Raw genomic sequence first — 27,235 nt, forward strand, 5'->3', positions numbered from 1 at the left:
CCCCTCTCTGTCTCCCTCTGAATGAATAAGCAAAATCTTAAAAAAAAAAAAAAACCTTTGGAAAAGGGGCTGTGCACCTTATATTGGAATAAAGTTAGGTGCTGGATAGCCAGCTCAATAAGAGACATTCTTTAAACTTGGGAGTCTGCACATAGTTAAAAATCATGATGGAAGTTTATACTTACCCACTGACATCCTCCAATTCCATCCCTTGGTGCAGCAGTGCCGTGCCTGACCATAATGCATGTTGGCAGTCCCAACCAGATATTTTTTAAGATTGTAGAGGCCTGTTTTTAACTACTGGAACATTCTAGTATACTTTCTGAGAGCTTGTAGGTTGTGGATTTGTGCTACTACACGTGGTTTCCCAGAGCAGCCTGGAAGTTGGCATGTAAGATTCCTCCCTGCGCGGGGCCAGGAGGCCTCAAGCGGACGTGGTCTTTAACAGGACCCCGTACAATTCAGAAAAAAATGTCAACTACCAGCCTAGGGGAAGATCCTTTCCAAAGCGATGACGTGTTCCACGAGGTTTCCTTCAATCGCCGGCAACGCCTCCACCCGCTTCAGGGTACACGTGACCTCTCCCTCTGCTTGTCTGCAGAGTTCTCGGAGCCTGGTGCTGAAGCAGGAAGCGCGGAGGGGGGTCCCCTGCGGAGGCTTTGGCAGGAGTGGGCCACAGCTCAGGTGGAGAACTGAGGACGCAGGCCCCAGGGGACTGACTCCCTGGAGGGGTCCCCTGGGGGGAGGACGTGGGCTAGCCAAGAGTGCAGTGCTATTGGTGATTTAGGGCGACGAGACACTCAGCCCTGAGCAAACAGTTGACACTAGGAATCCAGTCTTGTGCTCGGTGGTTTTCTTCACCTGTTCCAGTTTGCTCTCCCGAGCTGCTCGCACAGGCCTCACCCGGGCCGCAGAGCAGAAACACCCTCTACCCCGCGGGCGAGCCCCCCCCCATTCCCTAAGCAGCCGGTAAGTCACAGGAAGCTGGTACTTCGAGGACATGCTTTCAAAACACTATACATGTAATTTCCTTTTTAGGTGCGTTACTTCGGAAGCGTCCCCCAAGAACTGCCAATCTGTCCTCTAAGTCAAATCCGCAAACTAATAGCCCCACGGTGGGGGGCAAGGAAAGGAAGTGAAAGGAAGACGATTACACTAAATTTAAAAATAACAAAAACAACCCATTAACACCTCTTTTGACGACCTCCTTGAGGTGGAATGATGCAAACCGGCAGATGGCAAGTGTAAAGCTAAGTAAGTGCCCCCCGGTGGGCTGCCGTCGGTGTCCCCATCACTCTCCCAGCGCCCCATCCTTGAACGCCCCCCATCGCACCAGCAACCGAGGTCAGTCCATGTTGATGGGGCTTGTCCAGCAGAGCACGGCCCGGGTGTCCCTCACTGGGGTGGCCTCCATCGCCCCGGCAGGACGGTAGGTCCCCCCCTGCCAGCATCTATTAAAAGCAAAAGTGACTAAGCCTTTGGAAATCGGGCAGGCAACGGCAAACTGCTCCACAGAGGAGGAGGGCTGGGCGCGAGTGGCTGATTTCGCCTCCCTGGAGCCACGCAGGTGCTTCCTTTTTTTCTCTTCTCTTTCCTTTTTTTCTTTTTAAGATTTTATTTATTAATGAGACAGGCAGAGGGAGAAACAGGCTGCATGCAGGGGGCCCGAGGTGGGACTCGATCCCGGGTCTCCAGGGTCAGGCCCTGGGCCGAAGGCGGTGCTAAACCTCTGAGCCCCCCGGGGCTTCCTTTGCTGAGGCAGGTGCTGGGCTTCGGCTTGGGGCCGTGGGAGGTGCGCAGGACCCCGGGCTGCTGGGCCGCTGCACCTGGAGGCCTCGCCCGCACCTGCGCTGAACCCGGGGCCCTAACCACGCGCGCTCCCCGCCCGCAACCAAGCCCTCCTGAAGGTCATCGGGTCAAAATCCGAGGCCTCCCCCCCGCCCCCTCTAGGACCCCCGCCCCGCCACCGCCCGCCTAAGCTCCTCCCGGTACATCACGCGGCGCGGATCTTCTGGCTTTTCATCCCCACCCCGGCCTGAGGCCGCTCCCGGGCTGGGTGCTCTGACCTGAGGCTCGGGCGGGGGCAGGATCATGGGAGGAGGGGAGATGCGCACCGTCCCCGGTCTGACCCGGACACGCCGCTTTTTAAAAAGTCGGCGTGTTTCACACCCTAAACTGCTGAGTCTCGTGATCCCGGCAGAAGCATCAGTCCCTGCCCCACCTCCTAGGGGGCCCGGCCAGGCTGCTTCTCTCCCCGACACATTCTGCATATTTGCTGCTTCTTTTCTTTTTTCTTAATGCTTCTTTCTTTTTCTTTTTTTTTTTTAAGATTGTATTTATTTATTTATTCATGAGAGACCCAGAGACAGGCAGAAGGAGAAGCAGGCCCGAGCCCTGCGGGAGTCCATCCCAGGACCCCTGGACCAGGCCCTGGGCCGAAGGCGGCTCTAAACCGCTGAGCCACCCGGGCTGCCCTTAATACTTATTTCTAAATAATTTGCTCCAACCGTTGCTTCTTGATTTTTCAGTCTCAGAGTTCAGATCAGAGCTTCTCTGCTCCTCACTCTGGAATTCCCTTTACTGCTTACCTAAGCCCCAAATTCCCTTTCTGTCTGGTAAAGCAGCTCTCTAATAGCTCATTGAGAGGGTAATTTTTTTTTTTTTTTGAGACTTTGCTTGTAAAAATCTCATTCTCCTCTCACACAGGATTGATAATTTGGCCAAGTATAGATTTCTAGATTTGGAATTTAGACATTGCCCCCCAAAACCCATTCTCTTCCAACTTCCACTGTTGCTTTTGAGAAGTTTGCTATTCTAATTGTCAATTCTTTGCATGGTGACATGGATTTTTTTATTTTTATTTTTTCCTTTCCGGGAGATTTTAGAATGTTCTTTGCTCCTGAGGTTCTGATATTTCATAGTGCTCTTCTTTGGTCTTGTGCCTTTAAAATTTTCCTGTGAGACACGTGGTGAGTCATTTCAACTTGGAAACAGCTTTTCCATTTCTTGGAAATTTTCTTGAAATGCGTGCAGACACATACACACACTTATGTGTTTTCCTTCTATCTTCTCAGTTCTTACTTTCTGGATTTCCTGTTAGTCAGATGCTGGGTGTCCGGGGCCTGCTTCTCGAGGGAGAGGCCCTCAGCGCAATCTGGGCATCACCCGGCACATTGCTGCCACCAAGGAGGCCACTTTGCGGACAAGGGGTCCGGAGGCTAAGGTGGGGCTGCAGCTCAATTCCCCTCTGCTTCTATCTCATGACTTGAGTGTGAAGAGGCCGCCGTGGTAGCATGTGGCTGTGTCGAGGGTCTGCAGAAACACCAGGGGGAGCTGGGGGGAAATACACACAGAAGCGTCTCAGCTTAGGGAAAATCCGAATATTTTTCTCATATGTGTGCCATGCTTTATAGACCGAGATGCATTTCTATAGAATTTGTTTCACTGAATGTGGGTCACAATCTTGAGAGTTTTCTGGGCTGGCCCCATGGAGTAGTGAGGCTGGACCCCATGAAACTGGAGACCCGAGGCGTAGCCGTGCGTCCCCCTGGCAGGTAACCTGCCCCCTACATTTAGAAGAGCATTTTTTTTGGTTTGTTTTTACTGATGGCCTTTTTGCTCTGTATTCTTCTTTCTCGAAGGGTTCTGCTCCGTCACGGTAGACTGCGTGCTGCTGGGTAAGGCGGTGAGGCCCAGGAGGAGGGTGTGTGTTGTTGCATAACAACATGGTGCATGGTGAGGCTCGAAGCCCCAATCTGTCACCCGCCCCATATGGGACTCATTACACAGTGACATTTCCCTGCAGCGTCTTGTAACATTAGACTTTCCTGTTCTTTCTTAGATTTCTTTATAACATTTCCCTTAGGGATAAATGACTTCTTTTAAGAATGTGAAAATAGGGCCACCTGGGGGGCTCAGTGGTTGCGCGTCTGCCTTCGGCTCAGGGCGTGACCCCGGGGTCCTGGGATCGAGTCCTGCATGGGCTTCCCGCAGGGAGCCTGCTTCTCCCTCTGCCTGTGTCTCTGCCTCTCTCTGTGTGTGTCTCTCCTGAATAAATAAATAAAATCTTTAAAAATAAAAAGGTGGAAATAGCTACAAGCTCCCAGGTTATAAGAGGTTAGCATAAGAAGAGGAAAGCTTCCACTTCTCCCTGCCCCCCCATTATTTTGTTCTTCATTTATTTAATAGCAGCCTAGACGTAAATCTGAATATAGTACCAGGTTCTGGGAGTGCTCTGCAGGTCTCAGACCAATAGTGCTGTCATTAAAGTGCTGCTTTCAATCCTGCTTACTGTGGCGGCTCACTCTCCTTCCATCCTTCCATGCCTGGGCTAACCACAGGTTTCTTTTTCTTTCTTTTCTTTTCTTTCCTTTTCTTTTCTTTCTTTCCTTCTTTTCTTTCTTTCTTTCTTTCTTTCTTTCTTTCTTTCTTTCTTTCTTTCTTTCATCTTATTTATTTGAGAGAGAGAGAACGAGTGAGGGGAGGAGTAGAGGCAGAGGAGAAGCAGGCTCCCCACCAAGCAGGGAGCCTGAGTGGGCTCCATTCCAGGACCCCGGGATCATGACCTGAGCCAAAGGCAGCCGCCTGACACACTGAGCCACCCAGAGGCCCCCCACAAGTTTCTTAATAGCTAACTTTTTTAGTTTAATGGCCAACTTTTTTTTTTAAGATTTTATTTATTCATGGGAGACAGAGAGAGAGAGGCAGAGGGAGAAGCAGGCTCCCTGCAGGGAGACTGTGGGACTCGATCCCCGGGTCTCCAGGATCACACCCTGAACTGAACGGGGTGCTAAACTGCTGAGCCACCTGGGCTGCCCTAATGGCCATCTTTTAATTAGTGCCCTTGCCTGCTTTTTTTCCCCAATCATCAGAGAAAAATCTTGCCTTGCATTGTTCTGACTCCAGTGCAGTAAACGGATGATTTTCTTTAGATGTCAATCTGCTGTGGCCTGCTGACTTGTAAAATACGATAAACATGGATGACCAGCAAAGGGAACTAGGAAATCTAAAGGAAAAACACTCCCACGTGTCACTTTATATGCTCTTCACTGCTGACACTCCTAGTCACACAATGGGTATAGGTTTTTCCCAATCGCCGAGCAATTCTGTGATACCAGCTGCGTGTCCTGCCATCGAAGTCCACTTGGACACCATCCACCTGGAGACCGAGCAGATTCCACAGGGTAAGGGGTCAGCCCTACAGGCCTGCCCCTCTTCCCCCTTCAGAGGCCAATCTCAAGCCCAGGCTACCTGTGCTTCTAGAAATTGGAGATCCCCAGGGCCCCTCCTCAGGCCGGGGTAACTTGCTGGAGCGGCTCAGGAAAACAGTTGACTCACTAGATGAGCAGTGGGCCACGGAGGATGGACTCGGCACTGCCAGATGGCAGAGGTGCAGAGGGCAAGGTCGGGGGACGGGTCCAGAGCTCCACGCCCTCTCCCAGCTGGTCATCCTCAGCATGGAGCTGGGCTCCCAACCCAGAAGCTCGTTACAATAAGCATCATTGGCCAAATCCTGGACCACCAGTCACTGGACTCAACCTCCCAGCGGGGCTGGGATTGAAAGTTCCAACCCTTTAATCACAGGATTGGTTCTCCTGGCAACCAGCCCCTACCCAGTGGGACTTTCCAGAAGTCACTCCATTAACATAAATCAGGTGTGGTTGAAAGGGGCTAGGAATACAAAAAACACACATTTCACTTTTATCTTCTGGAGCTATTTCAGGAGCTGGGAACAAAGGAGGCCCTTATAGCTCTTATCGCTTAGGAAATAACACAGGTTTAGAGTGCTAAGTGCTGGGAACCCAGGATAAAGAAAAAATATCTATTTTTTAAAAAGTTTTATTTATTGAAGTAATCTCTACACCCAACATGGGGCTCTAATGAGAGTCAAGAGATCAAGAGTCACACGCTCTTCCAACTGAGCCAGCCAGGAGCCACCTCCACCCCTTTAAAAAAATACCTATTTCTTATCATGAACTACAATATCACAGAAAACAAAACAAAATATACACATTACAGTTCTAAACTCTTACTAGATTTTTAGGTTATATTTTTATATGCAATAAACAAAATTATCCTGTTAAATTGCGTTTAGAAGTTTCTAAATCCTGGGCACCTGGGGGGCTCCGTGGTTGAGCATCTGCCTCTGGCTCAGGTCGTGCCCCCCCGGCCCCCCGCCCCGGGATTTCAGGATCCAGTCCTGCATTGGGCTCCCCGCAGGAAGCCTGCTTCTCCCTCTGCCTGTGTCTTTGCCCTCTCTCTGTGTCTCTCGTGAATAAATAAAAATCTTTTTTTTTTTTAAGTGTCTAAATCCTGTTAAATTAACTACACAATGAGGCCAGTAAACTGAGGTGGCTCTAATACCTTAGCAGCCCATCTAAGCAAAGCCAAACAAACCTACCCCCTGTCCATGCCTCAAGGCTAGGAAATCAAAACCTAAGGACAACCAATCACCACCACCGCACCCCCCCACCCCCGCCCCTGCTCCCCAGAAGCACGCAACCACTGAAGCTACAGCCAACCAAGTTGGCGGGATGCTCCCAACCACTCCTGCTTTGGCCATGCCCAACTCAACTCATTTCTTCCTCAAATAGACTCTAAATTTTTTTTTAATGGGCCTCGATTTATCCTTTATTAACTCTCAATTTCTGCCCCAGGCTGTGGACCACATGTTGAGTAGCTCTGCTCAGAGGCAATACTGGCCTGAATCTGACCTAGTTTTGAATTCCGCACATTGTGATCCCTGCGTTTCACCCCTTCTTTTCAAAGTCTTACGACCTGTCTTTCAAAAACCTCCACGGTACAAAAACGAAACAAAACAAAACACCTCCACAGTGTGGGGGGACATACCCGTAATGTTTCCCTTTCTACCGCAGTGCGGTGCTCCCCTTGGCTCCTCCTGGTGTTTCTAGTTGGGGTTCCTGTGGGGAAGGCCTCTGCGAACGTCTGCGTATTACCTCTGGGTGGACGTCACCTTTCACTTCTCTCGGGTAAATACCAGTGAGCGGAGTGGCCGGGCTGTACCGCAAACAGGTGGATGTCCAACGCCGAAGCCACTTGCCCACTGCTTCAATCTCCTCCCAATCCTCCTACCCACCTTTGAGCCAGACTGAACTACTTTCTTTTTCTCAGACGCGTCCTAAGATCTCCTGCCTCCGTGCCTTCCTTCAGGTTGATTCTTTGGCCTGCAGCACCCCTTTCCAGATCTTTCCATGTACCTTAGCTGGGTTCAAGCGCTGACTCCACAAGCCCTCCTTCTCCCTCGTGGTTGGAGGTGACTGCTCCCCCTTGGAAAGCCCCAGAGCCATACCATTCTGTCCGTCTTAGAGCTTGTCTCTACCAGAGCCTAAGTGTCCCTGATGGCAGGCTCCAGTGTGGAGGCTCCCACCCCCACAGGGCCTAGCTGAGCTCCTTGCATAGGGCAGGTATCCGGTGAATGTTGAGTTAAGGAATGCAATGTGCAGGGCATGGAAAGGCCAGCACATCTGGAGTTTGAGGAAAGGGGGGAGGTAAATCACTCGGACAGGAGGAAGCTAGTGGTGGCCACAGTAGCTCCTTTGCAACAGCCTCATTTGAAAACAGACTCCGGGGCAGCCCTGGTGACTCAGTGGTTTAGCACCACCTTTGGCCTGGGGTGTGATCCTGGAGACGGGGGATCGAGCCCCGCGCTGGGCTCCCTGCATGGAGCCTGCTTCTGTCTCTGCCTCTCTCTCTCTCTCTGTGTCTCTCGTGAATGAATAAATAAAATCTTTTAAAAATGTTTTTAAAAATTTAAAATATTTATTTAAAAAAGAAAGAAAGAAAACAGACTAAGTGTTAACTTATTGATAAACTAAGCATCTTCCTTCGGCTCAGGTCATGATCTCAGGGTCTTGGGATTGAGCCCCACATCGGGCTCTCTGCTCAGTGGGGCACCTGCTTCTCCTCCTTCTGTCCTCTCCTGGCTTCTGATCTCTCTCTCTCTCTAATAAATAAAGAAATATCTTAAAAAATAAAAATAATATAAATAAGTAAACAGGAAAGAAAAGAAAAGCAGACTAAGAACTTGTCTACCTATGTGATGTGTGGTGTCATTCAAAGGGTGGCAAGATATCTTGGTTCTTGGTGCCCCCAACACAGCCCTCCTCCAAGTGATGTGCCTGCATATCTGACATTCCATCATTAAATATCCACTCCTATTTAAGAATTGAGAATCAACAATTGGTAATTTCACAAATAGAGACAACCAGGCATTTAAGTGCCTCCTGATGAAAGGACATGATGCCAGCTATGAGACTATCTTGTGAAAAAGAGCAAACCTGAAGCTAGTATCAAAGTACGGCCACCCCAGGGACAGAGGATATATTAGACTCAGTAGGTGATGCCGTCGCAAAATCCTGACTGGTGGTGGTGGTGGCGGTGGTGGAGAGGGGGAACTCTAAAGAGCAAATAACTGTCTTTTTTTTAAACAAATAAATTGAAAGAAAAAAGAGAGTCAAACTATAGATTAAGAGACTAAAAAGACAGATCAGCTCATTGCGATTTATGGACTTTTTTTTTTAAGTTTTTTTTTTTTAATTTTTATTTATGATAGTCACAGAGAGAGAAAGAGAGAGAGGCAGAGACATAGGCAGAGGGAGAAGCAGGCTCCGTGCACCGGGAGCCCGACGTGGGATTCGATCCCGGGTCTCCAGGATTGCACCCTGGGCCAAAGGCAGGCGCCAAACCACTGCACCACCCAGGGATTCCTTATGGACCTTTTTTGGATCCCAATTGGAGTAACTTGTAAAAAAAAAATCTATGATGTTGATATTATGGGTTTTTGTTTTTGCTTTTGTTTTTTTTAGTCCATTTTTTAGATTATGGAGCAAGAGAGAAGTGGATGGTGATATAGATGAAACCAGACTGGCAATAAGTTGGTAACTCCTGAGGCTGGATGATGGGAACATAAAGGTTCATTATATTACTGAAATTTCCATAATCAAAAATTGAAAAATTAAAAAGGACTGCCTTTGGGTCACATTTTTGGGGCTCCAATAGGCCTTTTTTAAAATGCAAGCCTTGGGATGCCCGGTGGCTCAGTAGTTGAGCGTTGGCCTTTGGCCCAGGGCGTGACCTCGGGGTCCTGGGTTCGAGTCCTGCATCAGGGTCCTCGCAGGGAGCCTGCTTCTCCCTCTGCTGTGTCTCTGCCTCTCTCCATATGTCTCTCATAAATAAACAAAATCCTAAAAAACCCCACAAGCCTTCCCAGTAGATTAGCACATTAATAAAAGATAAACCATTAACATTTTAGCACCTGATGGTTTCCGGTAGCCGACATGAAATGCTCGCCTTCCTCAACCCGGCCTTTCAGCAGCCTGCGCCCCACCTGCTCTGGGTTTTCCCTCCCTGAACCTTAGCCAGCCCCCCAGCCCCCCGCTCTCCTGCATCCATCCCCTTCTGTTTGTCTCCTACTGCCTCCTCTTCCATCCTCTACTTGGCCAAAGCCACCCATCTCGAAAGCTCCAGACCGACGTGGCTCTCCCGAGTGCCCCCCATCCCCACCTCCAGCACACAGCCCCGCACCCCCAGACGCACCCTGAACAGCCCCGATGCAACTGCAGTTCGCCAGTGCTCAGCGTATCATGTTAGATCGGGATGGAGAATTCTGGGGTCTTCTCCAACTCAACTCAAAATAGACGTTTTTGGTGGATTGACTATGTGGATATATATAAAATAAATAAATAAATAAGAATATTTTAAATTTACTTTTTTCATTCTAAACCATGGGTTTTTAGTCCTTTCCTTTCCTATGGCCCTCTGTGGTAGCCTGGTGAACCCTACGAACCTCTTCTCAAAATAATATTTTTAAATGTATAAAATAAAGTACATATGATTACAAAGGACACCACTGAAATACAGTTATCACAGTATTAAACAAACTTATAATAAAGTCATATTTGCTTCTTAGTGCATTAAATGAGAAGATTCACTGGCAGGTCTAATAACTACTAAAATATTAAAGAAATGATGAGTGTGAAGGATACTCTGAGCTATTTGTACAACTATGTTGTCCTAAGTGACTTCTGTTAGTGACAAAGTCATAGGTATTGGTCTTACTACTGTGGTGTGTTGCCTGCATTTAGAATTGAAAAAATTACTAATTTTCAGCTAGAGGTTAATGAAAATGTACTTTTTTTTCCTACCCAAGTGCATACCTCCTGGATTTTTATTTTTTAATTATTATTATTATTATTATTATTTTTTGCCATTGAATTCTCCTTGGGTCCTTCTGCTTGGGTTGGAGAGAAAGTCTGACTTAGTGCTAGTGTGGCCTTTTTTTTTTTTTTTAAGATTTTATTTATTTATTCATGAGACACACAGAGAGAGAGGCAGAGACACATGCAGAAGGAGAAGCAGTGTCCATGCGGGGAGCCCGATGTGGGAATCCATCCCGGGTCTTCAGGATCACGCCCTGGGCCAAAGGCAGAGGCTCAACCACTGAGCCACCCAGGCGTCCCCACCCCCCCCCCCCCCCCTTTTTTTTAATTCATGAAAGATACAGAGGGAGAAGCAGGCTCCCTGTGGGGAGCCTGGTATGGGACTGGATCCCAGGACCCCAGGATCACGACCTGAGCCGAAGGCAGACGCTCAACCACTGAGCCACCCAGGTGCCCCTACCTCCTGGATTTTATCCATAGGAGGTGGGAAGGGGTGTTCATGGACCCCGGGGCAAGAACTCCTTATAATATTAATTTTCATACCTAACTTTGGAGTCATAATTTTATGTTTGTTGCCTTCAATAGGGCCTCCCCTGTGATATCAGCTTTAGGCCCTACAAAACCTGGATCTTTCCTGTACACCCAGGCAATGACCACTTGTCACCATCTTCACAGTGAATACAGGCGTAGAGGTAGGGGGCAGGCAAGCCATTGGCACCTTCCACCTGTCACTACCCACCGGCTGGCTGACGCCTCTGCCCCAAGCCTGGTCTGCTCTCCCCTGAGCCTAGACAATCTCGGGGGCCCCTCTGCGGGGTCACTCCTCTGTGACCCCTCCACAGCTTCCCACCTCCCCGGAGGAGGCTCCCCGGGATGCGGCCCGGCCCGTGATTTCATCTCCAGCACCTCCCTCTGCTTGCTCGTCCGGGGAGTTCCGCGTGGCTCCCCTCCTCTCCTAAGGCCTCAGCTATCCTGCCAGGAAGGAAGGCCTTTCCTAACCAACCACCCAGCGGAGCACCCTGCTCCACGTGGGGTCACCTGCTGACCACACTTACCTGCTGCTGTCTAACCTCCCCGTGCACCCATCAGAGTGAAGTTCCACGAACCCAGGGACGTGTATTTTTTTTTTCTTCTTTTCAGTTTTGGTGTCCAGAATACTCTCCGGTAGGCACTTCATACATATTTGCTGAATAAATTACAAAATAGGAACTCGCATCAGAAGAGACTGGGGGCTTAAAATCTAACAAGAGTGTTGCCATTAAGCAAAATTTCATCTGGAAAGAAGGAATGCCAGGAAGGGGCCTAAAATTCACATTTCTGTAAAGCAGATGTCCCCCCTCCCCGCGAGGTGTCCTCTGACTTTGTGAAGAGAGTAAAAGGCCTGGCGCTGGCTCCCCCACGATGCCTGCCCCAGGAGGGACGCATTTCAAGAAGGGAAGGGACCGTCACAGGGTGGGGGAAGGGACGGTCACAGGGTGATGTTTACAGGTGTTTACCGTCTGCTTTTGGTGCAGCGCCAAATCTTCTGGAAACATTCAAAGGACACAGACTTTTGGGGGCGACTTGTGGACCCCCCTGCACATCATCCTAGGAAAAATCAAAGACCACAGTTCAGAACCACACCCACGGCCCTGGAGAGGGGGGCGGACTTCCGTGGGCCGGATCCCTGTCCCTGTCCCGTCCTGCCCTCCCCCCCCCCCCCCCCGCCTCTGTCGCGGCCACTCCCCGCCCCGGGAGCCCCGCCCCCGCCACCTGTGCCCGCAGCCCAGAGCGCAGGGCTCCCGGAGCTGGGGTTGGGCAGGACCCGGCTTTCCCCCGAGTGCGGGGGCGGGGCCGTCGGGGACGGGATGGGAACAGGGACGGGACTGGGGCAGGACAGGGATGGGGACAGGTCAGGACAGGGATGGGGACAGGACGGGGACAGGGACGGGGACAGGGGCAGGGGACGGGACGGGGACGGGACAGGGACAAGACAGGGACGGGACGGGGACAGGGGCAGGGGACAGGACGGGACAGGGATGGGGACAGGACGGGGACAGGGACGGGACGGGGACAGGGGCAGGGATGGGACGGGGACGGGACAGGGACAGGGACGAGACAGGGACGGGACGGGGACAGGACAGGGATGGGGACAGGTCAGGACAGGGATGGGGACAGGATGGGGACAAGGACGGGGGCAGGACAGGGACGAGACAGGGACGGGGGACAGGGACGGGACGGGGACAGGGACGGGGACCGGGGCAGGGGACGGGACGAGGACGGGGACAGGGACGGGGACAGGACAGGGACAGAGACGAGACAGGGACGGGGAATGGGACGGGGACAGGGATGGGGACCGGGGCGGGGGCCGGGCCGGGGCCGCGGGGCGGCAGGAGGGCCGGGGGTGGGGAGCGCAGCTCGCTCCGCGCCGCCAGGCCCCCCAGGCCCCCCCAGGCCCCCAGCAGCGGCTCCTCCGCGAAGCGGGTTCCCCGGGCGACGCCGCAGGGCGCGACCGCGGGGGGGCGGGGGCTGGGACTCCGCGGGGTGCCGGAGCGGTCCTGGAGGGTGGAAATGCACCATGACGGGGGCGGGGGGGGGTGTTGGGGTGGGGGCGCGGGGGGAGAGGGGGAGGGAGACAGGGAGAGAGGGAGAGAGGGAGAGAAGTGTTGCTTCCAGATAGGTCTTTGCAGAAAGATGCCAAACATTCCCTTGGGGATGAAGGGAAATGCTGTTGGCGCATTAAGCTCAGTCTAATTCTGTTCTATTTTATGCTGCGGACACTGGGACGGCCAAGGCGGTTACCCTGAGTTCCTGAGAACTTCCTCTTCCCGAGGGTGCTGACACCTGCCGTGCAAGGTTCCTGTGCATCACCTTGGATCCGAGGTCTCTAAAGCTCTCTACACATGTGCTGTCGCCCTTTTGTATCTTTTTGTGATTATTTAGCCTCCCCTATTCCTGCCCTTTTCTAACCGCCCCCACCCCCAAATAAGGCAAAGGCAGGCAAAATGCTGACATGGTGGGGGTGCAGGGTGGGAAGGGAAGACAAACGGATAGTGAATACCTGAAATCTTGCCCCGGGGTCTTCTGGAACCAACCAAAATTAAGTATATGAGGGCAGCTGAGTGGGTAGTTGTCATTCTAGCTCTCAAGAAAAACTTAAACTTTTCAAGCACTTCTCCAAGACTTGCCAAGGGAATTAGACTGCGCAGGGAGGCTGCTATGATTTCACCAAAATGTGTACAAGCAGTAACTGCAACCCATTAGTTGCGCCACTAGGGTATAGATACACGTGGGGGAAAGAATGAAAAATATCTGCAATAAGTTAAAAAAAAAAAAAGTAAAAGTACTTAGGTGAATTTTTCTTTTTGGAAATCACCGCCGGGGTGCGGCTTCCCTAAGTTAACCCCCCACCTGGCCCCGTCCTCCTAGGGCCCCGGGCTCGGGAGGTGTAATTCCTTGGACGCCAGCAGGGGGCGCCCCCGCCCGCTTCCTACAAAACTCCAGGCTTTGTAGTTCGTTCGCCTAGTTCGTTCTAAAGACTCGGTGAGACGCAGGCAGCCCCTGGGCTGTTCCAGCGCTTGGGCGTCTCCTCCCGGGAAGGTGGTGTGTGGGATGCACGGCTGGGGACCCTGGGTCCACCGGTGTGAACTGGAAGGTGACTGGGCTCATGCCCACTGTTGGATTTTAAAGTCTTGGGCCTTGTTTTCTGTTGTGGTTTGCTGCTGAGGGGGAGGCTCCGTCTCCCCTCTCTCAACTTGTCCACCTCCCAAGTTCTTGCAGCGGTTCCCCAGCAGTGTGGTTAGAGCCTAATGAACAGGTAGGTATGGATGCGAGGGGGGGTGTCCATCCACAGGTGAGTGGGAGCAGCTCCGCAGAATCCAAAGAGCTTCTTAACATGTTCTAAAAGTTAAAAGTTTTTATATTTTGGGTTTTTTTTTCTTTATTCAGGAGAGACAGATTGAGAGAGAGAGAGAGAGAGAGGCAGAGACACAGGCAGAGGGAGAAGCAGGCTCCCTGTGGGGAGCCTAATGTGGGACTTGATCCCAGGGCCCAGGGATCCCACAGCCTGAGCCACAGGCAGACACACTAAACCGCTGAGCCATCCAGGTGCCCCTAAAAGTGAAAAGTTCTGAATAAATACTGGGATTCCTTTTATTTTCAAATACCTCTCTGAATCTCCTTAGCCTTGTTTACTGTGACTCACTGTATCAAATATTTATTGCTGTGTAACACCCAAACGTAGTGTTTTAAAACAACAATAAACACTTATTATTATCTGGCAGCTTCTATAGGTTTAAGAGCTGGGGCGTGACTCAGCTAGGTGGTTCTAGCTTGGGGCCTCTCTCATCAAGTTGTCAAAGTGTTAACTGGGTCTGCCATCATCTGAGTCTGGCTGGGCCGGAGGATCCACTTCCAAGAAGCTCCTTCACATGACTGTTGGTAGGAAGCCGTAATTCCTCACCCCGTGGGTCATCGTAGGACTGCTTGGGTGTCCCAGCGAGGCAGCTGGTTTTGCCCAGAGTGAGAGATCCAACAGACAGCAAGGCAGAAACCACAATATCGTTTAGGACCTAGCTTTGGAAGTCACACACCATCATTCCCTCGACATCTAATGCTTGCACAGGTCAGCCATATTCAACATGGGAGGGGCCCACCCAAGGGTGTGAATTCCAGAAGGTAGGGACCATCCAAGAGGCCCTTGGAGGCTGTCTACCGCTTGGCTTGTTTTCAGGATGCACATTTAAGGGGTCCCTGGGGGCTCAGTTGGTTAAGCATCTGCCTTTGGCTCAGGTCATGATCTCGGGGCCCTTGGACTGAACACCAGGTTGGGCTCCCTGCTTCTCCCTCCCCCTCTGCCCTTCCCTACCCCACCGTCTCATGCTCTCTCTCCAAAAAAACTTAAAGAAAAAAAGAATGTACACTTAAATATCTTTTCAAATGTACGTTTTACCTTGTTTAATGTTATTGAAAGTGAATACTTGAACCACTTTTTACATGTGTACCAGAAGGTTTCTTTTCCTATGAGCACAAAGGCCTCCCTCTTCCGGTCAGAAAACAACTCCTGAAGAGGTGTGTGTTGGGGATGTGTGCGTCCTGTCCTTAATAATATACGTATGACATCTCACAACTATAAAAACTGATGTGTTGGGCAGAGGTTGTCCACTTTCTGGTTGGGAATGTTCTCATTTCTTTCCGCATTCAGACTCTCTAGCAAATGACAAGTCATACTAATAAAATTCAATTCGGGTCACTCGGGGGAGTTTCTGGATCATTTTTGCTTCATAATTAACAACCCCAAGACTTTTTTTGGTATGACCTGACACTAGCCATTCCTGAATGGTGCCTGGAATGATTCTTATATTCTCTCTTCACAGATGAGGGCTCCAAGGCAGAGAGGTTTTAAGCAACCTCTGAATTGGACAACGGCTGCGAAACTACAGTTTCGACTCATCGTGACCCTGGATGCCATTAAAAAGTTAAGAGAATGACTCTTGCTCAGCAGAGAGCCTGCATTTCTGTCAACAGTAGAGGCTGTGGCCAGGCATCAAGTAGCTATGTCACTGACCCTCACACGAAATGGATGTTGCAACAGTGCCAACAGAGGGTCCTTGGCTTCAGAAACAAACCTGTGTGCAATGCCCTTTGTAATGACTATTATTATTAGTAGTAGTAGTATTTTTAAAGACATTATTTATTCATGAGAGGCACAAAGAGTGAGGCAGAGACATAGAGACATAGACAGATGCTTCCCTGCGGGGACCCCATCCCAGGACTCCAGGATCATGACCCAAGCCAAAGGCAGACGCCCAACTGCTGAGCCACCCAGACGTCCTGAGAGACCTGAGTTTAAATTCTCCTGTCACTTCTCATTGGCTGTGTGACTCACGGCACTTTATTTAGTCTCTGGTTCAGTTCATTCCTCTGGAATATAGAGGTAATTACATTCACCTTGCTGGGTAGTTGTGAGGTGACTGATTGATTGGGCGATTGATCTACCTAAATAAAACATAACATGACATTACATAGGATTTTTCTCTTTAAAAAACTGAATAAACTCTGGAGGAAAATCAGGGCAGTGAGAATATGTGATGTTCCAAATTGAGGTCCCTCACATGCTGGCATTTCAGGATCCCCAGAACCACGGCCAGCTCCCACCTGCTCACCACAAAGCAAAGGCTGTTAGTTGACAAGTCCTGCCCACACACAGAGCTCCTAATCAAACATCCAATTCCCTCACTTTAAAAATGTGACTAGGCAAGAATCATCAAGAAAGCCTTCAGCACAAAAGAGAGAGACAGTTCACAAGAAACAGAAAACAAATAATTCAGGGGACAGAAAAGAACGTCGACAAACAATACCCTCTAATTAGTATCCTCAGTGAAGAGAAATCCACAAAAGGAGCTTTTATAAAGGATGTCATGAAATAAAAAAAAAATCAAAGAACAGAGCTTTTGGAGATGGGATAATTTTAATACAAAAACCTTCTTAATTGGGGGTGCCTGGCTGGCTCAGTTGTAGAGCATGAGACTCTTGACTTGGGGTCGTGAATTCAAGCCCCGTGTTGGGCCTAGAGCTTATTTAAAAAAATTTTTTTTAATCTTTTTTTTTTTAAAGATTTTATTTATTTATTCATAGAGACACAGAAAGAGAGAGAGGCAGAGGCACAGGCAGAGGGACAAGCAGACTCCACGCAGGGAGCCCGACGTGGGACTCGATCCAGGGTCCCCAGGATCAAAACCCGGGCTGCAAGCAGCACTAAACCACTGCACCACCAGGGCTGCCCTAAAATCTTCTTAATTGAAGGACTGGAGAATTAAAATGGGGCCATTTTTCAAAACACATTTCATTATAAGGCAAAATGAAAAATTGAAAGAAAAGATTAGACACTTAAAGAATCAATCCAGGAACCAACCTCTGATCGATAGTAGCTCAAAAGAGAGAGAACAGAGAAAATGCAAGAGAGGAAATTTTGAAAGAAATATAACAAATAATTTCCCTGAGACGAAGGGGTGTCTTTAGACTGAATGCCATATTGAGTGTTGAGCCCAGGAAGTGTAGAAAGCCCCAGACTGGGACCCTTCAGGGATCTCAATGTTTTATAACAGATTTGACGAGGTGTCCTAGCACGGTTCACACTTAGTAGGACATCAGAACCCTGAAGAAAAAAAAAAAAAGCTCCAGTAAAGAAAAATATTAATATTAGTCTCAGGAAGTATACACTCTGTACCAGGAGTTCACAGAAGCACTACTCTACTCAATCACTGCATCATTAGCCCTCTGCGTGGGTGTCATCACCATTCCTACTTCACAGACAAGGAAACTGGAGTCTCAGAGCCAGCAACTAGCAACAGAGCCAGGTTGGAAACTGGAGCAGTCTACGGGTAGAGCCTGCATCCTTAACCATTACACACCCTGCCTCGCAACACTTCACCCCCAAGGAAGGAGGTGCGGCTTCCCCAGCAATACTGGGTGCTAAAACAAAATGGCCCAATGCCTCAGTATTTCTGAAGAAGATGATTTCAACCAGGAATTCTATCCCCAGCTAAATTATTAATGAAATATGAGGGAGAAAGAAGATATTTTCAGGCATTTCAGAGGGAGAACACTTACTTCCTATATATCCTTTCTTAGGAAGTTAGTTGAGGATGTAATCCTCAAAAATGAAGGGGAAACCAAAAAAAAAAAAAAAAAAAAGTCGTAAGAGAACTCCCAGAATGACAGACATGTAATCCAGTGTAAAGCAAGATGACCGAAGTTTCCAGAGGGGAAAGAGGAGCTCTGTGGAATAGCTAGCATTATTGAAAACTTGAGTGTATGGACAGTTGGCAAATACACGTATGTCTAGATAAATGTATAAAGAAAAGTATGGCTAGATAAAGATACAGAGGGGAAGAAAAAAGATATATTTGAACTCCAGAGGGGCACCTGGCTGGCTTAGTCGGTAGAGTGCGTGACTCTTGATCTTGGGGTTGAGAGTCTGAGCCCCACGTTGGGTGTAGAGATTACTTAGAGGCTTCAAAAAAATCTTAAAAAAGAAAAACCCAACCAACTTCAGGAAAACAAAAAGCTCTAAGAAGAAAGTCATGGTCTAGATGAAAAGAGACTAGAAAGGAGGAGGTAGACGTGGCGTAGGTAGCGTTTTTGTTTTTCCTCCTAAGTGCTCTGTGCTGGTCGATCTGTTAGCCGCAGACACGGTATCTAAGGAGCTAAGCGTTCATAGTTGCGTGGGTTGAAATAGGGAGAGGCTGATTCCTTCACGCGGTAGTTGATTCTATAGCAAGATTCTGAAGCAAAAACAGAAACAGGCAACCAGAAATAGGAAGGCGTGGAGCACATTGAAACTCCGAAGGAAAGGGCAGCCCGGGTGGCTCAGCGGTTTAGCGCCACCTTCAGCCCAGGGCGTGATCCTGGGGGCCCGGGATGGAGTCCCACGTCGGGCTCCCCGCAGGGATCCTGCTTCTCCCTCTGCCTGTGTCTCTGCCTCTCTCTCTCTCTCTCTCTGTGTCTCTCATGAATAAATAAATAAAATCTTAAAAACAAAAAGACTCTGAAGAAAACTTGCACAAGTAGAAATTTGACCTTCAATAGGTAGAAATAAACTTGTTCAGTTACTGAAAAAATATCTTTAAAGGCAGAGAAAGGTCACTGCAGGTGTATTTGAAATAAATTCATGCTCCTCATGAATTTTCACAGATTTGCACACCGTATACACACTAATTCCTGAAATAGGAGCTGAACTGTGCTGGCCGTCGGGCCTGGACACACCATGACTGCTACCGCCTGATGCTCATGAGGACGCCCACTGCTCCCTCAAGGCGGGAGCCCCCTAACCAGGTGTGGTCGCACAGGGATCCAAGGGCAGGACGCTCAGGGCAGCGCTGTTTACAAAATAAAGCAGAAGAAAACAAAAGCCAAAGCCAGGAATGCCCTAAATGTATGTTAGTAGTGGAGCATTTCAGTAAAATTATGGTACATCCACATCACAAGTCCCGTGAAGCTGTTAGGAGGACGGGAAGATGCCCGCTGTGTATTAAGTGAAAGGGGCAATTTGCCAGGAGGGTATATACGACGTGTCTCTTCGTATTAAATACAGGAGTTTGTGCATGCTGGAAAATGGAGTTTTATGATTTAAAAAAAAAGGAAAAAACAACCATAATTTGTAAAATAAAATGCATGAGGCCTCTTTTGTCATTAGCTTCTCTGGGGAGTGAAGAAGAGTGGCACGGGGGTCAAGGACGCAGGGGGGCAAGGCTGGAAGGCCAGGCAGGGCTGTGGGGAAGCAGCAAGAAGGGGTGCCCGGCGGAGCTCAGCGGCGGGTTGGGGGGGTGAACAGGGCCAGTGCATCTCGGGGCCCAAGGCCTAGTGGGCGCCCATCCTGCTGGCCCACCTTGGGGGGTGCTCACACCCACAGGCATGGCTCCCGTGTGCTGAGCGCCCCCTCAGCGGGCACCTGCACCCACCGCTTGGGAGGCCACGGGAATGAGCCCCTTTCACGCTGGGACAGAGCTGACAGCGCGACTTAGAGAGCAGGTAGCGGGCCTTGGCTCCCTTGGCCGCTGCGAGACGGAAGCCCAGAGTCGGAGAGCAGATGCCAACTTCTAGGAGGGGCCTAACCGCTTACTTGTCCCACAAATGACTTATTTTAATCAATTACTTAATTAATTTTCTCTTATCCGTTTTTTACGCTTTGCTGCAGTGGGAACCGATGCAAACAGGAAACATGTCCCAGTAGGTTGCAGCCCCCGGAGCTTGTGGGGGCAGCTTGTCCAGGCAGGTGACAAGCACAGGGACTGATGTGAGCTTTGGGGGGCGCAGGACCTGCAGGGGGGTGAAGGGGGCAGGGAGAGAAACCGAGGCAGGGGAAGAGCGGAGGTTGGACACAGACACTGGAGGAGAAAGCTGCGAGGAGCTAGAGGGGAGAGGAGGGGGAGGAGGGGGAGGAAAAGGGGAAGAAGGGGGGAGGGGGAAGGGAGGGCCATTGTTTGGCCTGGGCCCTGCCTGGGCCCCACGATGCCCTCCCACAGACCCAGGGGTGCGCTTTCCCAGCCGAGGGGGCCGCACCACCGGCGCTCCCTGTCCGCGCTGCTGCCCGCAGAATCCCCGCATCTGGTCTAACCAACCACCTCCATTTCCACTGCGGCTTCCTCCACCTCCACCGGCACCTCCACCACCATCACCACCACCTCCACCTCCGCCTCCACCTCCACCACCTCCTCCACGTCCTTCACCTCCACCACCTCCTCCACTGCCACCACCACCTCTACCTCCACCTCTACCTCCACCTCCGCCCCCACCTCCACCGCCACCTCTACCTTTACCTCCACCTCTGCCTCTGCCACTGCCACACCTCTCTGATGGTTTGGATTTACTGCCAAACTCCTGCAACCGTAACTCCCCTGGCTCATCTCGCCCTGCTCCACCGTGGCCCTGACCCCTATCTCCAGGCCGCCGTCTCTAGCTGGATACCTTCCGGTTCAGGCCCTGACTGCAGGTTCCTGCTCAAGTCCAAGTGGGCGTTGTCAGTGCATTTCCTCCATTAGTCTACAGCGAATAAATCAAACACCGTCATCATCATTTCATCTGGGGCCTTCTCCTTCGTTCCCCATGTGGGTTGCTAACAGGTTCTTTCTTCCTTCAGGACATCTTCCTCCTCTCCCTGTCCGTTTCCATCTCGGCTCTCAACTTTGGTTATTGCATCTGTTCATCTACTTGACGAAGATTTATTAAATGTCTCTCGTGTGCCAAGCACTGTGCTGGATAGAGAGTCATCGGCGCTCGTTCCAGATTCCATTGTGGCAGCCGGAGCAGCAGACACAGGGCCTCCACACATGGCAGGGGGTGTCCCCCGTCGCCCCTGGCCTCCTGCACCCCTGCTGACTAACCGGGCAGGCAGTCTGAGCTTCAGCACCAGTTCCGACCACACGCTTCCTCCCCAGGGTCTGGGAGCTGCAAGTAGTGCCACTACCGCATCATTTTCCTGTTGCCTGTGAATGGTCCCTCTAGCGCATTTCTAGAAAGAGGAAACTTAAAATGTCAGCAAGAAGGACTCTTGCAAATCCCCTTTGGGCCTGTTTCCTGGCAGAGTGACACCACTGAGGACAGGGCTCCTGAAGCATGGAGATTTGAGAAAGACAACCGAAGGGACACGGCCATCGCCAGGTTGAGCAGGTTTCGGGAGCTCGGTACTGGTACCGAGTCAGACTCGGAACGCGGTGTTGTGCGGAGCATGAGCTCAGTGCCTGACTAGCCTGCGGTAAACGGGAACACCCTGGAATGGGTGCTCAAGAAATGGGCACTGATGTGGGACTGAATCCGGGTCTCCAGGATCACGCCCTGGGCCGAAGGCAGGCGCTAAACCGCTGAGCCACCCAGGGATCCCTCAACAATCATTAATTTGGATACTTCCACAGTCTCATTTCTTTACATCCTTCCAATTTCTTTCAAATTCTAGGCAGCGGGGCCTGAAGCAATTTTGCAAGGCCTCAGACTTCCCTCCATGCAGGTGGCCAAGAGCCGTGAGGGTGATCGCTCACCTCTCAGCCCAGCACATCCGTCCTTTGCATCTGTCCACTCTGAGGGACGAGCGGTTTCTTCATCCTTCATCAAGTCTCTCTGCTGCCAAGTGAGAGGACAGTGCCAGGTGCCCCGAGAACCCGCTGACACTCCTGCGGGTCTCAAGGAGCTGCTAAACATCCTTTGTCAGGTCCTCGAAAAACATGCTGGAACGGCAGCCCCCAGGCCGACCCACCGCGGGCTTTCAGCTGCACAGCGCGGTTTTCCGCCACGCCGAGCTCGGAGGTCAGTCCCAGTGTCTCCAGCCCGCGTGCTAGCACTGCGACTCAACCCAATTTAAATTAACTTGGCAAGGGAGCTTTCATGAGCTGTGCCATCACCACCCTCTCCTAGCCCAAAAGTAGATCTTGTGTAGGTGTAGTCTCCACTTTGATAAATGACGGAGTTGTGCACTCGTGTTATCTGAGGATGGAAGGCGGCGAGTGGTTGTTTGCAAAATAAGGTTTATTCATCATTGAAGGAAGTCTGGAACGAGCTCTCCTGTCAAGTGGCTCAAGGCAGGAGAAGCCGACTGTTGCACCAAAACACACATGTGCCCAGGGTCCTCGTCATCCCACCACCAGGTGAGGGCCTTGCTGGCTCCAGGAGGTCTGAGGTCTGCCTCTCGTGCCAGGCCCGGTAAGGACCCTGCGTCACCTACCTCCACTTCACACGGCTCCGAACCCCAAGGCACGGGGGGCGCGGGGGTGCGATGGACAGTGTCTGCCCTGCAAGGAACGGCCGTGGAGAGGCATCGTCTCCATCTATTCCTAGCGCTCTTGTCCCCTCCGGGGTAGGAGCCAGTCCTCGGGCAGGGACATCAGAGCAGACACTGCAACAGAAGAAGCCGAGGCACCGGAGAGCCCAAGGGACTGGCCTGGGGATCCTGAAGGCTGTTTACACACACTGGGGCACCGAGTGCTGGCTTCCTCCTCTCGTGGTCTACACCAGGACACTCACCCCAAGAGGTAAAGGGACGGGGGTGTGTCATGGGCTGCTTGCCAGCTCTGTGACCCTGGGGTGAGACCCGGCCTTGGGGTACCCAATCCCAGAGCTCTAAACTAGTGCGAGGCTCTAGGGCTGGCCAGTATTTACCTTTGTGCTTTTCCCCCCAAACTGCAGTCACTATTCGGTCTGTTTGGTAAAGACAATCGCCACCATCCAATGTTGCTTCTTCTCTGTCCTCAGCTTCTCATCCCTGTTAACAGCTTTCGGCCCTTTCCCGCGAAACGGCGAGCAAGGGGAGGAGAAACGCAGGCTCACTCGGGGCAGCAGCCCTGGAAACAGAGTCAACAAGAAACGTTGATTGAGTGGATGCTATGGGGCAGGCCCTGAGCCACCTCACAAACTCTGCTCGCTCCCCCACCCCAGTCCCTGCTGGGGACGGGTAGCCCAATCCTCGGGTTCCAGGTGATGGCACGGAGGCCTCACGACGCTCCAGCTGCTGGCGTGGAGTCAAGCTCGGGGGCTCGGCGTGGGCTGGGGGGGGTCATACGCGACAGGTACATACCACTGTGCATCAGGGAAAGCCTGGAACCTCCCGACAAGCGGCTCCTGGCCAGGAAACCACCACCACCCCGGTGATTCCTTCTGCTGTTGAAAATGTTGATGGGTGCGATTGCGTCAGACCTGCTTGATGGTCAGAAATAATTTGGGCGGGGGGGGGGGGGGGGGGGGGGAGGTCAGCCCCGGTGGCTCAGCGGTTTAGCACCGCCTTCAGCCCAGGGTGTGATCCTGGAGACCCGGGATCGAGACCCACATCGGGCTCCCTGTGTGGAGCCTGCATCTCCCTGTGCCTGTGTCTCTGCCTCTCTCTGGGTCTCTCATGAATAAATAAAATCTTTAAAAAAAAGAAAAAAAAGAAATAACTTGGGGGTGTCAGGGACGCCCAGTGGGGCTCGGCCGGTTAAGTGTCTGACTCTTGGGTTTGGCTCCGGTCATGATCTCAGGGTCATGGCATGGAGGCCCACATCGGGCTCCTCACTCAGCAGTTTGCAGGAGGTTCCCCCTCCCCCTCTGCCCCTCCACCTGCATGCTCACTCGCGCGTGCTCTCTCTCTCTCCAATAAATACATCTTAAACCAAAACCTGGAGCTTTATAGGAATATAGAGCTGGGGCCCCTCCCGAGGGATGTTTCAGTGCCCCCCGGGGAGTGCCCAGCCCCCCGCATTTCACCCCCTGGCCCCCGGGATTCTGGGGACTTGGGGGCATGGAGAGTCCCAGGCCGCAGGGAGGCCGCAGCTCCGCCACCATCAGGCTGCGGGGGGGCGGCTCGCGGGCCGGGGACAGAGGCGGCTGCCGGATTCCCTGAGATGCTGCTGCTCCCACGGCCACGTGGGTTCTTTCCCCTGACGCGGCCTCGAGGCACCGGCCTGTGCGGCCTGTGCGGACGCTGTTCCTCCCTTCTGTAGGGGGGTGGTCCATCCTCCCCGGGGAATCCTAGCAATTCCAGGAACTCTAGAACTGGAAAGGCCTTCTCCCCTTCCTTTTCACCCGCCCCTTAGGATCCTTGGCCTTCCCCCCAGGGCTCTATTTCTTCAGTTGGGGACCTCAAGGCACAGAATCATACAGAAACAACAGGGGGGCGCCGCCCTCGGGTGGAGCTGGAGGCGCTGGGGCTGCTCTCCGGGGTGCCCAGTCATCAGCTCTTCTTCCACCGCAGCACCCCCCCCCCCCCCCCCCCCGCAGCTGCAGCTGGGCCTGCCTCCCGTGCTTCTCCCCACCCATCAGGTTAGGGGTGGACGGACAGTCCTCCGATTCCCCTGGGAAATCTGGTGACGGGACCCAGAGCTAGTCAGCTGTGGGAGGCCGAGGGGCAGAGCCGGGGCGACTGGACGCCGGAGCTGGCCCCGTGCTAAGACAAAGCAGGACGCACGCTGTGGTCCGAGGGGCCCGACGCCTGCAGAGGCTCCACGGAAGCCACGGTTGGTAGGACGGGGCGGGCAAGAGCTGGGGGGCAGCTGCAGGAGCCCAAGTGAGCGCAGTAGAGCAACCCCTCCGCTTGGGAGGCCGGCTAGACGGGCCTCTCCAAACCAGAAAGGACGTCGGGGTTCATCCTTGCCAACCTCTCCCCTAGACGGACCCTCTCTTTCCCGCTCACCAGCTTCTCCTAGGCCGCCACAAATTTCTCCTCCAGACTACTGGTGACAGCAGTTGACCTAGGTGGCAAATGTAAGCATTCGTTCGGTGTGCCGGGGAACGTGGAACCCGGTTCTAACTTGCTGCCTCGTACTTCTCTAACAGATGTGATGCCCTTGCCAATCGACATATTTGATTTTTTTTCATGAGGATATCAACCAACATGGCCCAACTGAAGGTTGTCTTTTTTTTTAAGTTTATGATTATTATAAGATTTTATTTATTTATTTATTCATGAGAGACACAGAGCAAGTGAGAGACAGAGGCAGAGACACAGGCAGAGGGAGGAGCAGGCCCCATGCAGGGAGCCCGACATGGGACTCTATCCCCGGACTCCAGGATTATGTCCTGGGCCCAAGGCAGGCGCTAAACTGCTGAGCCACCCCGGGATCCCTATTATTATTATTAGTAGTAGTAGTAGTAGTAGTAATCTCTCTCCTCAACATTGTGCTCAAACTCAAGACCCCGAGATCAAGATCGTGTGCTCTTCCGACTGAGCAGCCAGGGGCCCCAACGAAGTTTTTGTTTTTAGATGTGATTTTTTTTTTGAAGTTTTATATATTTATTCATGAGAGACACAGAGAGAGGCAAAGACACAGGCAGAGGGAGAAGCAGGCTCCTTGCAGGGAGCCCGATGTGGGACTCGATCCCGGGTCTCTAGGATCACGCCCTGGGCTGAAGGCAGCACTAAACCGCTGAGCCACTCGGGCGTCCCTTTTTAGATGTGATTTAAAAGAATCCTGTTTTTCTTTTTTGTCCTTTCTCGGTTGGTTACTTGGTATTCACCTGCAACTGCATGCAGAGGTGCCCGCGCTTCCCCGTACTGTTTGCAGGCTAAGGTTTGATCGGTTTAATTGAATAAGGACTCCCCACCTTCAGAAGCTGCCACTGAACAGGTCCGTCTGGCCGAGCTCAGCGCAGGGCCGGCCCACGTCCGGCAGAGCACAGGGCAAGAGAAAGGCACACTGGCTCTCTTCCCGGATCGTGGCTCCATGAGGAGGAAGACTCCTCGTCCAAGGGCGGGAGCCTGCGACCAGGCATGTTGGGAGGCAGCACCATTAGCAAAAGCTGCAGCTCAAGCTGCCTTGAGTTCTGACCGCAGCGCCACTGTGACACAGTTAAGAACCCACCTTGGTCTTCTCTGCTTTAAAAAACAGATCCCTTACCTCCCCGGTTACAGTAGGAAATCATGGTTCAAACTTGCCTTTTCAAAGATTTAGCAAATCGATGATGGGTTTCTCATCCCTCAGCCACACTTCTCGAATATGCTGTGGGCGTATTAATGACTCAGCCCATTGTTGGCTTTTCGGGGACCCTCTCCCAATGGATTTAATTCAAGGCCTCCAGCTCTTCTCTCCTGGAGATGGAATGTACCACCTAGGATGCAGCAGGGTGAAATTCAATACGGTCTGATGCAGTTGATCCTCTTCTACAGTCTTCTAGGGAGAGGGTCCTCCTTGATGGCAGGACGGTTTTCCACAACTAACACCCAGGGGGTAGAGCTAGAGCGGTACGTATCTTTGGAGTGGCCTTGACGTCATAAAAGGTATGCTCTCCCTTTGGGCTTTGCATATACACATATATATGACATATTTCACATCTGTGCTATACACATTAATCGCTGACATACTGTCATTGTAAAAATATACACATAAGGACAAATCCCACCTTGCCTTGCCTCCCTATCCTAGTCTCCCTAGATGGAGCACTGTGAAAAGATTGGTGCGTTTCCTAATGTTTTCCTGTGTGCTTACAGATGTATGTGCTCATGTAGAAATACATATTTTGCGGGGGGAGTACCCAGGTGGCTCAGTAGGTAGAGCGCACTTTTTTTTTTTTAAAGATTTTATTTCTTTGAGATAGAGTGCACGCACATGAGCAGGAGGAGGGGCAGAGGGAGAAGCAGGTTCCCCCTGAGCCGGGAGCCTGACTCGACTTGGGGCTCAATCCCAGGACCCTGAGATCATGACCTGAGCTGAAGGCAGATGCTTAACTGAGCCACCCAGGCACCCCCTCATTCTCAATCTTAGATCACAGGAAATCTCTTCACCCTGGTCCTGCCACTGTTACATCTGACAACAATGATTAGGTATCTTGTAGGCGTTAAAAGAGCACAAGACTGTTCATGACCATGAAGTAGATAGAGCATGCAACTCTTGGTCTTAAGGTTGTGAGTTCAAGCCCCATATTGGGTGTGGGGCCTACTTAAAAAAATATATTTTGTTTTTATTAATATAAATAGGACCTTACTATTAAGTTTTGAAACTTTTTATACTTAATGAACCCTTCCCAGTCAATATATTCATCTAATATTTAACTGTTGCAGACATTCCATAATATAGATGAGTCATAGTTTATTTACCATTTCCCCGTTAGACATGTTTCCA

General features: G+C 51.4%; 1 long non-coding RNA gene across 4 annotated transcripts; it reads right to left on the minus strand.

Annotated features, from left to right (window-relative positions):
- Positions 1-1,972: 1,972 nt before the first annotated feature.
- LOC112933918 (uncharacterized) lies at positions 1,973-23,372 on the minus strand. Of its 4 annotated transcripts, XR_003237774.2 has the most exons (5): positions 23,221-23,372; positions 22,806-22,987; positions 11,675-11,765; positions 11,234-11,364; positions 9,557-10,432 (listed from the first exon to the last, which is right to left on the minus strand). It is a non-coding gene; the product is annotated as an uncharacterized lncRNA (long non-coding RNA). The 4 variants fall into 4 exon arrangements; XR_003237772.2 differs by lacking the exon at positions 9,557-10,432 and adding an exon at positions 1,973-3,333 and having other exon boundaries at positions 22,806-23,372; XR_003237773.2 differs by having other exon boundaries at positions 22,806-23,372.
- Between the last annotated feature and the right edge of the window lie 3,863 nt (positions 23,373-27,235).

The sequence above is a fragment of the Vulpes vulpes genome, chromosome 6 (assembly GCF_048418805.1).
Source record: "Vulpes vulpes isolate BD-2025 chromosome 6, VulVul3, whole genome shotgun sequence".
NCBI classification, from domain to species: Eukaryota; Metazoa; Chordata; class Mammalia; order Carnivora; family Canidae; genus Vulpes; species Vulpes vulpes.